The following is a 13,252-nucleotide window of genomic DNA, read 5'->3' on the forward strand; positions in this document are numbered from 1 at the left end:
CCACTTTCTTGAGAAATTTTATCGTAAATGAATGTTGAATTTTGTCAGAAGCCTTTTCTGCATCTATTAGATGGTTATATAATTTTTATGCTTCAATTTGTTAAGGTGGTATATTACATTAGTTGATTTGTAGATATGAAACATCCTTGCATACCTAGGGTAAATCCAGCTTGATTATGGTGTATGATAATCAATACAGCTTGATTATGGTGTATGATCCTTTTACTGTATGGTTGAGGATTTTTGCATCTATGTTCATCAGTGATATTGGCCTGTAATTGGCCTGTAATTTTCATTTTTTGTGTTATCTTTGTCTGATTTTGGTATCAGTGTGATGCTGGCTTTGTAGAATGAGTTTGGAAGCATTCCTTCCTCTGCAGTTTTTGGGAATATTTTGAAAGGGATGGGTGTTAACTCTTTTCTAAATATTTGGAAGAATTCACCTGTGAGGCCATCTGGTCCTGGACTTTTGTTTGTTGGGAGTTTTTTAAATTACTGACTAAATTGCATTACTGATAATTAGTCTGGTCATATTTCCTATTTCTTCCTGAGTCTGTTTTGGGAGATTGTATATTTCTATGAATTTGTCCATTTCTTCTAGGGTTGTCCTTTTTATAGGCATATAATTGCTCATCGTAATCCCTTATGATTGTTTATAATTCTGTGGTGTTGGTTGTAACTTCTTCATTTCTGATTTTATTGATTTGAGTGTTCTCTCTTTTTTTCTTAATGAATCTGGCTAAAGGTTTATTGACTTTATCATTTAAAAAATACAGCTTAGTTTCATTGATCTTTTCCTTTTTTTTTAGCCTCTATTTCATTTATTTTTGCTCTGATCTTTATGAGTTCTTTTTCCTTCTACTACGTTTGGGTTTTGTTTGTTCTTCTCTTTCTAATTCCTTTAGGTGAAAGGTTAAGTTTTTTATTTGAGTTTTTTTTCCTGTTTCCTGAGGTAGGCTTGTATCACTGTAAACTTCCCTTTGAGAACTGATTTTGCTGTGTCCCGTAGATTTTGGATCATTGTGGTTTTGTTTTCATTTGTTTTCATGATTTTTTTTTTTTTTTTTTTGCAGTACGTGGGCGTCTCACTGTCGTGGCCTCTCCCATTGTGGAGCACAGGCTCCGGATGCACAGGCTCAGTGGCCATGGCTCACGGGCCCAGACTCTCCGCGGCATGTGGGATCTTCCTGGACTGGGGCACGAACCCACATCCCCTGTATCGGCAGGCGGACTCCCAACCACTGCGCCACCAGGGAAGCCCCTTCAGGTTAGTTTTAAAATTTTCTTTTTTGGTTTCTTCAGTGATTCATTGGTTGTTTAGTAGTGTATTGTTTAGCTTCCATGTGTTTATTGTTTTTGTGGGGTTTTTTTCTTGTAGTTGATTTCTAGTCTCAGAGCCTTGTGGTTGGAAAAGATGCTTGATATAATTTCAGTTTTCTTAAATTTATTGGTATTTGTTTTGTGGCGTAGCATGTGATCTATCCTGGAGAATGTTCCATGTGCACTTGAAAGAATGTGTATTCTGCTGCTTTTGGATGGAATGCTCTCTACATATACATAAGTCCATCTGATCTAATGTGTCACTTAAGGCTAGTGTTTACTTGTTATTTTCTCTCTGGATGATCTATCTATTGATGTAAGTGGGGTGTTAAAGTCCCTTACTATTATTATGTTACTGTCAATTTCTCCCTTTGTGTCTGTTAATATCCGCTTTATATATTTAGGTGCTCCTATGTTGGGTGCATATATATTTACCATCGTTATGTCTTCTTCTTGGATTGATCCCTTGATCATTATGCAATGTCTTTCTTTGTCTCTTGCTACAGTCTTTGTTTTAAAGTCTATTTTGTCTGATATACTTAGTACTACTCTGGCTTTCCTTTTTTGTCCATTTGCATGGAATACCTTTTTCCATCCCCCTACTTTTAGTCTGTGTGCATCTGTAGATCTGAAGTGAGTCTCTTGTAGGCAATGTATATATGGGTCTTGTTTTTGTATCCATTCAGCCACTCTCTGTCTTTTGATTGGAGCATTTAGTTAATTTACATTTAAAGTAATTATTGATATGTAGGTACTTATTGCTCTTTTGTTAATTGAGAATTATTTTTGTAGTTCTTTTCCGTTCCTTTCTTCTCTTCCCTTGTGATTTAATGACTAACTTTAGTGTTATGTTTGGATTTCTTTCTCTTTTGTATGTGTATATCTATTATAGATTTTTGGTTTGTAATTACCATGAGGTTTATATATAGTAATATATATGATAATTTTATATGCATATATAAAAAATATATATATGATTATTTTAGGTTGCTGATCTCTTTAGTTCAAACATATTTTAACAACCCTGCATTTTTACTCACCACCCCCACCCACATTTACTGTTTTTGACACCATATTTTACATCTTTTTGTTTTACATACCCTTAACTGCTTATTGTAGATATAGATGATTTTAGTACTTTTATCTTTTAAACTTTCTACTGGCTTTATAAGTGGTCATGTTACTACCTTTACTGTATAATTACCTTTACCAATGAGATTTTTCCTTTCATAATTTTCATAATTCTAGTCGTGACCTTTTTTTTGTCTTAAAGAAGTCCCTTTAACATTCTTGTACAGCTGGTTTGGTGTTGCTGAACTCTTTTAGCTTTTGCTTGTCTATAAAACTTTTGATCTTTCCTTCAAATCTGAATGAAAGCCTTGCTGGGTAGAGTAGTTTGATTGTAGGTTTTTCCCTTTCATCACTTTAAACATATTATGACATTCCTTTCCGGCCTGCTGCAGGGTTTCTGCTAAAAAGTCGGCTGATGGCCTTATGGGAATTTCTTATACGTAACTTGTTGCTTTTCCCTTACTGCTTTTAAGATTCTCTCTGTATCTTTAATTTTTGCCATTTTAATTACAGTGTGCCCTGGCATCTTCCTCTTTGGTTGATCCTGCTTGGGCCACTGTGATTCCTGGACCTGGATGTCTGTTTCCTTTCCCAGGTTAGGGAAGTTTTCAGCTATTATGTTTTCAAATATGTTCTCTGCCACTTTCTCTCTCTCTTCTTCTTCTGGGTCCTTTATAATGCAAATGTTAGTACACTTGATGTTGTCCTACAGGTATCTTAAACTATGCTCATTTTTAAAAATTGTTTTCTTTTTTCTGTTCAGCTTGAGTGATTTCCATCATTCTGTCTTCCAGCTTGCTGATTTGTTCTTCTGTATTATCTAATGTTGATTCCTTCGATTGTATTTTTTATTTGTTATTTTATTCTTCAGCTCTGTTTCATTCTTTTTTATATTTTCTAACTCTTGTTAGTTAAAGTTCTTACTGTGTTCATCCATTCTTCTACCAAGATCTTAGAGCATCTTTATGATCATTACCTTGAACTCTTTATCAGGTAGATTGCCTATCTCTACTTCACTTAGTTCTTCTGGGGTTTTATCTTGTTCCTTTGTTTGGAACATATTTCTCTGTAGCCTCATTTTGCCTTACTCACTGTTTTTATTTCTGTGTTTCTGGTAGGTTGGTTATGTTTCCCCATCTTGGAGAAGTGGTCTTTTGTAGGAGACTGCCCTCTGGTCACTAGAGCTATATGCCCTAGGGGTGCCCCCAGTGTGGGTTGAGTGAGCCCTTCTGTTGTAGCAGGCTGACTATTGTGGGCAGTCTGGTAGGCCTGGATGGCCCCCAGTTCAGTTGGTTTCCAGGCCCTGCCTTATGTGGAGGCTGCCAGCTGCTGGTGGACAGGGCAGGGTCCTAAGGCTGCTGGGTGTAGAGCTCCTGGGGATCCCAGGGCTAGTGCTGGCCCTCTAGTGGGCAGAGCCAGGTCCCAGGGTGGCTGACTCTGGGGCTTGCAGTGCCTGATCTAGTGTCAGCTTGCTGGGGGCAGGGCCAGTTCCTGACTTTACTGGCTGCAGGTTCTGGGGTGTCCCAAAGGTGGTGCTGGCCTGCTGGTGAGTGGGGCTAGATCCCAGAGCAGCTGGCTGAGGGGCCTAAGCTGTCTAGTTGTCAGCCTGCTGGTGGGCAGGGCTGGGGCCCAGGGAATCCCAGGGCTAGTACTGGCTCACTGGTGGGTGCAGCTAGTCCTGGGGTCTCTGGCTGCAGGACTCTAGGGGTCCAGGTGTTAGTGTTGGCCCACTAATGTGTGGTCCTGGGGCCCATGGGTCTCAAGGCTGGCGCCAGCCTGCAGATGAATGGGCTGGGTCCTGACACTGTAGGTTGCAGGGCTGCATTGGTCCTGGAGCTGGTGTTGACCTCTGGTGGGCAGGGCTGGGGCCCAGGGCATCCCAGGGCTAGAGCCCTCTTACTGGTGGACAGGTTCAGATCCTGGGCCTAGTGCTGGCCCACTGATGGGCAGAGCTGGGTTCTGACATCTCTAGCTGCAGGGCCGCAGGGGTCCTGGAGCTGCTGTTGGCCCACTGGTAGGTGGAACCAGGACGTGAGGTCACTGGCTGCAGTTCCCAGGGGTCCCTGAGATGGTGGGTGAGGTTGATCCTAGATCTAGTACTGGCAGTACAGGGCATCTGGGGGTTTAAGGGGTCCTAAGGAAGCCAGCCTGCTGGTGGGTGGGGGCAGGGCAGAGTCCTGAGGCTAATAGGCTAGAGGGAGGATTCCAAAATGGCACTTGCCAGCACCAGTTTCCACGTGGTAGAACCAGCTCCCCAAAATGGCTTCCACCAGTGTCTGTATCCCCAGGGTGAGCTCCAGTTGCCTCCTGCCTCTCTGGGAGCCTCTCCAAGATCAGCAAGTGGGTCTGACCCAGGATCCTTTCCAATGACTGCTTCTGCCCTGGGTCTTAGAGCATGTGAGATTTTGTGTGCACCCTTTAAGAATGGAATTTCTTTTCTATAGCCCTCTGGCTTTCCTGAAATAAGCCCTGATGGCCTTTCAAAGCCAAATGTTCTAGGGGTTCATCTTCCCAGTGCAGGACCCCTGGGCTGGGGAGCCCAATGTGAGGCTCAGTCCCCTCATTCTTTGGGGACAAGCTCTGCAGTTGTAATTATCCTCCCATTTGTGGGTTGCCTACCCCAGGGCTCTGGGTCTTTATACCGCATCTCCACCCTTCCTACTTATCTCAATGTGGTTTCTTCTTTATATCTTTAATTATAGAAGATCTTTTCTGCTCATCTTCAGGTCTTTCTCATCAATAGTTGCTCTGCAATTTTATAATTTTGGTGTGCCTTTGGAAGGAGGTGAGATCAGGTGCCATCTTGGACACCAGAATCTTAGTCACAAGAAGGCTATCAGAAGCAATGTGATTACAGGCTTCCTTGGCATATCCAAAAGGAGAGAGATTTTCAGTTTCTCCTCTTAAAATCAACAACTAATAAGATATTGACAAGCTTTCTTAATTAATTTCCTCACAGGCTAAATTTCTTGGACATCTCTGTTCACTTGGACCAAAATGGCTCTTCAGAATGCAATTGATTTACATAATAGGAAAATTCCAGAAACAGAAAACTATTATTTGCATTGGTAGACTCTAAGTGTAAAATATTCTTGGTAGGTGTGGTAACTAAGCAAAAGTAAGAAGTACCCATTTGTTCATTTCTAAAACATTTCAGATTATGGATAGATCTTAGACCTAGAACACTGATGACCTTCCAAAATTCAAAATAAGTAATTCTAAGGTTGGTATCATTTCAACTGAAAAATATAACCTTTTAGAGATATTAAGTATAGAATTATTACCCTGTTTGGTCAGAAGAAAGATACCTTAGACTTCAGTTCAACATCTAATTATGATAGATGCAGTCTAATTTCAAGCTAAAATAAAGATATTTATTCTTGCTTAATTCTCCTAACCATAAATTTCTTCTGGAATAAAAGAAACATTTGAACATTAAAATGGCACTTTTAATATTTATCTTTTTTTTTTTACAAAGAACCTTAACTTTACATGAAAGCATCAAAAATAGCATACTCATCTAAGGTCAAATATGTTATTTACTTATCAATTTGGTTTCTTTAAAAAATTCAGTTGTTAAAGAATTATGGCTTCCTGCAAGTAGTTAATAGGTTATAATATGTAGACAAACTTAGAACAGTTCAGGATAGAATGATTTTAAATAAAATTTAATACCTTATTGTCCTATGACCACTTATTTCTTTGGTAACACTTGCACTTTTTTTTCTGAAAAGGTGTCTGGAATTGACTGGACTAAAAGAATTTTATAGCTCGCCACATTTTGCCCCAAGGCAAGTTGGCAGGGAGCAGAGACTGGCTGTTAAGTCTCAGTAACCAGAGGAGCCTGGTGTTTCCTTGGCAAAGTAAATGTGGACCTAATTTCTGGCTCTAAGCAGGGAAGAGAAATAGAACAATGACCAATGATGGCTGTATGAATTTTCCTCTCCTTTAAAACTCCTTTTATAAAATGTTACAAAAGTTTTCTACATAGAAAGACTAGTGCTAGCTAGTCCCTTCCTTGTGCTAGCTTTCTTTCTTCACTTAGATTTTCTTTTCCCTATATCTTACTTTGTAAGTATAATTATATCTTTTTTCATTGCCTTGGTATTCTATTAGATTATATAAGTGAGGACAGGACCACATTTTTAATATTTTTTTACTACCCCTCTTCCTTTATAATCTCCACATCCTAGGAACTTTATTTTATTTTATTTTATTTTTTGTGGTACGCGGGCCTCTCACTGTTGTGGCCTCTCCCGTTGCAGAGCACAGGTTCTGGACGCGTAGGCTCAGCGGCCATGGCTCACAGGCCCAGCCGCTCCGCGGCATGTGGGATCTTCCCGGACCGGGGCACGAACCCGTGTCCCCTGCATCGGCAGGCGGACTCTCAACCACTGCACCACCAGGGAAGCCCCCTAGGAACTTTATTGATAGTCTTGAGCAACTTTTAAAAAATTATTCATTGCAAATCATTTAGGTAAAGCTTCACCAATTAAGACTGATTATATAATTCAGTCCGAATTAATTATGAAATAATTAATACAATTTTATTCCTCTCATGAATATAACATTTATTTATCATGAACATTAATGAGAGAAATCTGCTTTAATGTACACATAAGAGTGATCTGCATTGGCTTATGACTTGTTGAAATAGTTTCTTCTAAAGTGTTTGAGCATAACTCTTCTCTTAATTAGTTTAAATGTGAACACACAGCTACTTTACTGAGCTCTTTGAGAACAAGAAGTGAGTACTTATCTCTGTGAACCTATCACTTAACAAGTCCTGGGATATAGTAGTTACTCAATAAATGCTTGTCAAATTAAATTTTATATGTAACTGAGTGACTAGCATTTGTTAAGAAAGAAAAACTTCTTCCTCATTCCTAGGAGAAATGGCACAGAGACTGTATTAGTTTGCTAGGGCTGCTGTAACAAAGTACCACAAACTGAGTGGCTTAAACAACAGAAATGTATTGTCTCACAGTTCCATAGGCTAGAAGTCTGAGATCGAGATATTGGCAAAGTTGGTTCCTTCTGCAGTCTGTGAGGGAAGGATATATTCCTCTCCTTGGCTTGTAGATTGACTCTGTTCTCTATGTCTCTTCACATTATTTTCTATCTCTCTGTGTCTGTGTCCAAATATCCTCTTCTTGTAAGTGCTCCGGTCACAATGGATTAGGACCCACCCTAATGACTTCATTTTAACTTGATTAGCTCTGTAAAGACCCTGTCTCCAAATAAGGTATTCTGAGGGACTAGGAGTTAGAACTTCAACATATAAATTTTAGGGGGTCACAATTCAATTCATAAGAAACACTGAAAGACTAGGGTCTGAATTAGTATTTGTATGGCATAACTGAATAAATGTGTTCATGCTCCAAAAAATACACTGGAATATAGTATCTAGGTCAGTGTCCAGTCTCTACCTTCAATAAGGTGCCTCTAGGGAAGTTTGCATTACAAAATATTAATCAGGTGAAAACAGCACTCAAAGGGTGAAACAGAGAGATATCAGTGAGGATGCTTTGAACTGTGAGTAAAAGACATCCTCAATTTAAATAGACTTAAGCCATAAGGATTATTTACTATTATACATGACAAGAAATCCTTAGGTAGACAGTCTATAAGACTATTTAATTCAGTGTCTGAAGGACCCTGTTTCTTTCCATTGTTTTCTTTGCCTAAGCATGTCAGCTTTGTACATAGCAAAAAGCTCTGCTAATGGTTACCAGATGGCTGCAGCAGGCCCGTACATTGTAACCCGACATGACAAAATAAAGGGCACAGAGGGAAACTGTGATTTCCTTGTGTATTTTTTTAAAAAGTAGGAAAATATTTACCAGAAGTCTTCTAGCAAACTTTTCCTCATATGTCATTGCTCAGTACACCCATGTCTAAAACAGTTACCAGCAAGGAGAACAGAAAAATCATGACTGGCCTAGACTAGTCAGGATTTACCTCATGGGAATGGGCATGAGACCAATGTCTCCTGATGCACATGGACATGTAGAAAGGGTTGGGTACCTGAACAAAAGTAGGGCTCTTTCAATAAGAAGGGAAAACGGATATGGAGTAGACAGCCAACACCATCACATAAGTCAAACTTTGTACCTCCTTTTTCCCACACACAATCTAAAATAATATCCATACCTATGTGAGACACATTCATTATCTCTCCAGTGGGAGACATCCCAAAGTCTCAGCCAGCAACCACATCCAGCACCGAGGCCAAGAGCTCTCTGTCAGGTCTGGACATGGTTCCTTGTGAACCCATGGCTTAAAGTTTTCCACCTCAAACATTTTCAATATGAAATAATAGAGAAGGAACAGGATAAATATAATTGAAACTCTTATTTGGAAAGGGGAGAATGGAAATGACATTCAGTGGATGTTGGCCCATAGCCCATATCATATCCTATTAGAAAGAAGAGAGGACTGCCCACCCTAGCAGTGATGAGTCCCTTGGTCGGCCAATATGGTAGTCTCTGATTCTGTTTTTTGGGATAACCCATTGCCTTCCATTGCCCTTAGTTCTGTTCTTTTGGGAACATCTTCCTTGTTCATTGTCTTCTATGGCTACATTTGAAACAGGTATTAGATAGTTTAGCACTTTTTGTTAGTGTGAGTTTGGGGTGCTGGGAGGGTGCCTAAGGAATTGAACTATCACAGAATTGCTCATTGCTGTGGATTGGCCAGGCTTAGAATTTCTTTGATAGTCAATTCCCTAAGAGACTTAGTGGATTCTGATTTCTTTTGGCTAATTCTACAAATCAGTAAATACGGTCAGAGAGTCCAACTAGACATAGTCTTTGGGTCTGAGCACTTCAGTCTTCTAGCCATAGACATCTCTCTGAGATCTGCCGATTCCCCTAGTTCACATTTTGATGACCTTTGTTGCTAGTGTAATTGAAAACAATGAATGTAGACAGAGAAGCCCCTTCTGTAAATCTATATTTGACATAAAACTAGGTGCCTTTGTCCAATGTAAGTTATTTAGCAGGACATCTATAGGAGAAACTTTGGCAACTAAGTTTATCTCCTACTACTGCCTCCCACGTCCTTCTCTGTTTTCAGCCTAAGCTTCCATTTTTGTTATACGTTTTTAGTGAAAACCATAAGAAGTAGTCAACATTTACTGACATTCTCATTCTTACTACCATTTCTCCTAATATTAGACACTACTACAATACTTCAGTTGTTTTCAAATTCAAACAACAGAATATCCCAACTCAGATTATCTTAAACAGTGAGAATATTTGTTATTCAGGTAATAAGAAGGCTGAAAATAGTGTTCCATAAGTTAAATGACATTATCAAGGCCTCGGATTTTTTTCCATTTTTCTGTTTTGTCATTTTAAGCATATCAACTTTGTTTTCAGGCTAGCTTCTCCCGTGGCTGCACCAGGTTCATGCAACCTATCCTACATAATGTCCAGTGGAAGAAGCTAGGCCCAGGTATTGGGTAGACAACTAAAATGTTCACTATAAATGTCTAGATAGAACAGTGCTGATGGTTAACGCTAAGAAAGATAGCCAATGGGTACATCAGGTTAGAAGCAAAGGTGGTAGGCAAAAGTGGTAGAGAATTGCATCTTTTAGAATACATTCAGCTGCAAATAACAGAAACCCAACTGAAAGTGGTGGCTTAAACAGTAGGAAAATTTACTGGTTCGGACAACTGGAAGTCCAGACATAGACTGGGCTTCAGATATGGTTAAAACTCAGTTCAACAACATCACCAAGGACCCAGGGTAACATCAGTTCTATCCTAAAGTGGTTTCCTCATATTCGTAGGGTGGTAGTAACAATTGAAGCTACATGCTTCTTTGTTTAAAAAAAAAAAAAAAAAGCCATCTCTTCTAATGACTCACTTATAAGCGAGGAAACTTTTCCTAGAAGCCTCCAAACAATCTTCTTAGCATGTCTTATTGGCCTAGGAACAGTCATGTGCCTATTCCTAAACCAGTCTGTTTCTAAAGGAATGCCATGTGCTGATTGGTTTAAGCATTAGGTCCTAGACCAATTGTAGGCCAAAAAGGATCAGATTGTATTGATTGAGGCAGACTTATCAGGGCCTGCCTCACATGTCTAGGTCAGTTCCTTAAACCAAATGGCTGATGCACGGTGTCAGGAGGTGGGATAGATGTTGAAGAGATTACCTCATTGTCTACTACACAAGTGGAAGCCAACATTAAGGGATACCCCGGGTCGCGTGGGGAAGGGACGCGGGCCACAGGGGAGAGCACACTCTGGGAACATGGCAGTGGCGAACCTCGCCCAGATCATTGACGTGGACATCAACTGCGACAGCGTCTTCAAGTATGTGCTGATTCGAGTCCATGCGGTGCTGCCCTCCGGGGCCCTGGCCAGGGAGAGCAAAGAGATCGTTAGTGGCTACAAGTGGGCGGAGTACCACTCCGACATCTACAGACGAGGTATCAGGCGAGATGCAGAAGGGCTATGACTGCGAGTGCCTGGGACGTGGGTGCATCTCCCACCAGAGCCAGGGCAAGAAGATCCACGTGTACGGCTACTCCATGGGTTACACGGTCGCGCCCAGCACTCCGTCTCCACTGAGAAGATCAAAGCCAGGTACCCTGGCTACGAGGTTACCTGGGCCGACGACGGCTACTGAGGCCCACCCAAGGCTGGCCACCTCCAGCAGCCCACTGGAACTCTGCCCTCAAGGCCACCTCCCAAGGGGTTGGGCTGCACCCCCTAGCACTTTGCCGCCCTGGCCAAGCCTCAGTGCCTGGGGTTACCTCTCTAGGGAGAATTAAAAGCATCATCACCTCCACTGGTCCCTGAAAAAAAAAGAAAACGAAAATTAAGGGACAAAAGATAGATGGCAAAGTACAAGAATGAAACAGGGCAATTCAGAGCAGGGTGCTGGCTGGAGCATGTCTTTTCTATATGATCTGTCTGGACAGTTTGACCACATAAGAAACAGAGGCTTCAATAACCAATATCTGACATTTTTATCTAATATTTCATTGTATGTATGATACAGCAGATACCTTTAATTATAATTCAGTTCATTAAATTCTTTTATAATTTCTCAAAAATTAAATTTCCTGTCAGCATCCTAAAAATGGCAATGTGACATATATGTGAGGAAGTACTAAAGTATTTTACAAAATTGAGAATTTTAAGATTTTATAATTTAAATTGTCAGTAACATTTATAGAGTTCAGTGTAAACATAGCTCTACACTAATCCCTGGAAGACTAAGCATTTTACATTAAATAAAATTTTTATTTATTAAGTCATTTTCAGTCAGACCTGTGATTACTAGGGGTGCATGTAGTGTTAAGACCATAGATGCAGAGCATGTGTAGGGATTCTAGAATTTCATTTTAATCATCTTTGAAGATGTATAATTTTGTTTTTTAAGAAGTCAAGAAGCCCACAATAAAAGACATTTTATGTTTAAAATGTTTTTTTCATTATCCCAGCACCGTTGGGATTATTTTAGCATGACATTTATGTTACAGAATTAAGAAGAGGGGAGCATACTTCTTGAGTAAAACATGGGCTTCTACTATGGTGGTTCTGCCTTTGTTTTCAGTGTTATTTAAATCCAGGACGATGGAAGTGCTTTGGAGTGATTTTTCTAAAACTTAAATCTGATCATGTTGCTCCTCTGCTTCAAACTCATCAGCAGCCACTCACAGCCCTCACGTTGGATCCCAGAATCCTTAGTTCAGCCACAAAGGCCATCAGGAGAGACCCCTACTTACCTTTCTATTTCCTTCTCTGACTCATCTCCCTAGTCCCAGTCCATATTCCAACTATACTGATGAACTATTTGCAGTTTCCCAAATCACCAAACTCTTCCATGCTTCTGCCAGGAGCACCTTTCATCCTCCTTTCCTCCTAATCAGCTTTCTTCTTTAGGATTCTCATCCAGGATCATCACTTCCCTCCTAGGAATACACATGTCTCCCTGGGCTGATGTCTGCCATTGCACTACCTACAACATATTGTGTTGAGGATGTTTATTCTTTTTCCCCATTAGAAGACCATGTCACCTTCGCCTTTTTACCTCCCTCCAGAGCTTAATAAAATATTTGGCAGTTAATAGGCACTTAATAAGCATTTTTGGACTGGATGAATTTACTTTTTCTTACATTTGCTCGTAATTAAAATAGCTATCATTTGTTAAAAAGCTTTTACATGCAAGCACTGTAGTAGATGCTTTACATTTTTTATCTCGTTTAATTTTCACAGTTGTCATGTGAGTGGGAATCACTATCCTCGTTTTAATGGATGAGGAAATAGGCTTAGAGAAGTTCAGTAATTTATCTAAAATTAAGTAAGAGAGCTGGGATCAACCTCAAGTCTGTCAGGTTCCAGAACTCTGCTTTTTTTCTCCATGCAACACATTATGGAGATCCTCCCTAATACCTAAGGATGAGAGGGTGCCAATCTCACAGTTATTCCAAGCAGATATACAGACCGTAAGCAGTGTTCCAAGATAAGCAGGCATCATTCCCATGGCTTAGAGTTATCATCACCTTAAGAAAAGAATACTAATCAGAAGCTGGATATATAGGAAATAGGATTCCGATTTTCAGGAATCCAGATCCAGAGATAAATCACTCTCCAGACAAGTGAACTGGGTCTCAGTGTAAGGCTCCATCCCAGCAAGGAATTGGAATACTAAGGGGGGGGGGGGGGGGAATTGAAGCCCAGAGATTGAAATGTAACCAAGTTGACAGGGTTAGGGACTAACATATGGCCACCCAGGGATCACCAGATACCAAGTCTATGACAACAAGGCTAATTCTTAAGTCCCACTTAAAATATGGTGAATCTTTTAGTATATTTTCCACCCTAGACCCATGAATTGAGCAAT

At 40.2% G+C, this 13,252-nt stretch overlaps 1 pseudogene; it reads left to right on the forward strand.

Moving 5' to 3' along the window:
- Positions 1-10,505: 10,505 nt before the first annotated feature.
- On the forward strand, positions 10,506-11,107 carry LOC101288088 (14 kDa phosphohistidine phosphatase-like; annotated as a pseudogene).
- The last annotated feature ends 2,145 nt before the right edge of the window (positions 11,108-13,252 follow it).

Source organism: Orcinus orca, chromosome 13 (assembly GCF_937001465.1).
Source record: "Orcinus orca chromosome 13, mOrcOrc1.1, whole genome shotgun sequence".
Lineage (NCBI taxonomy): Eukaryota > Metazoa > Chordata > Mammalia > Artiodactyla > Delphinidae > Orcinus > Orcinus orca.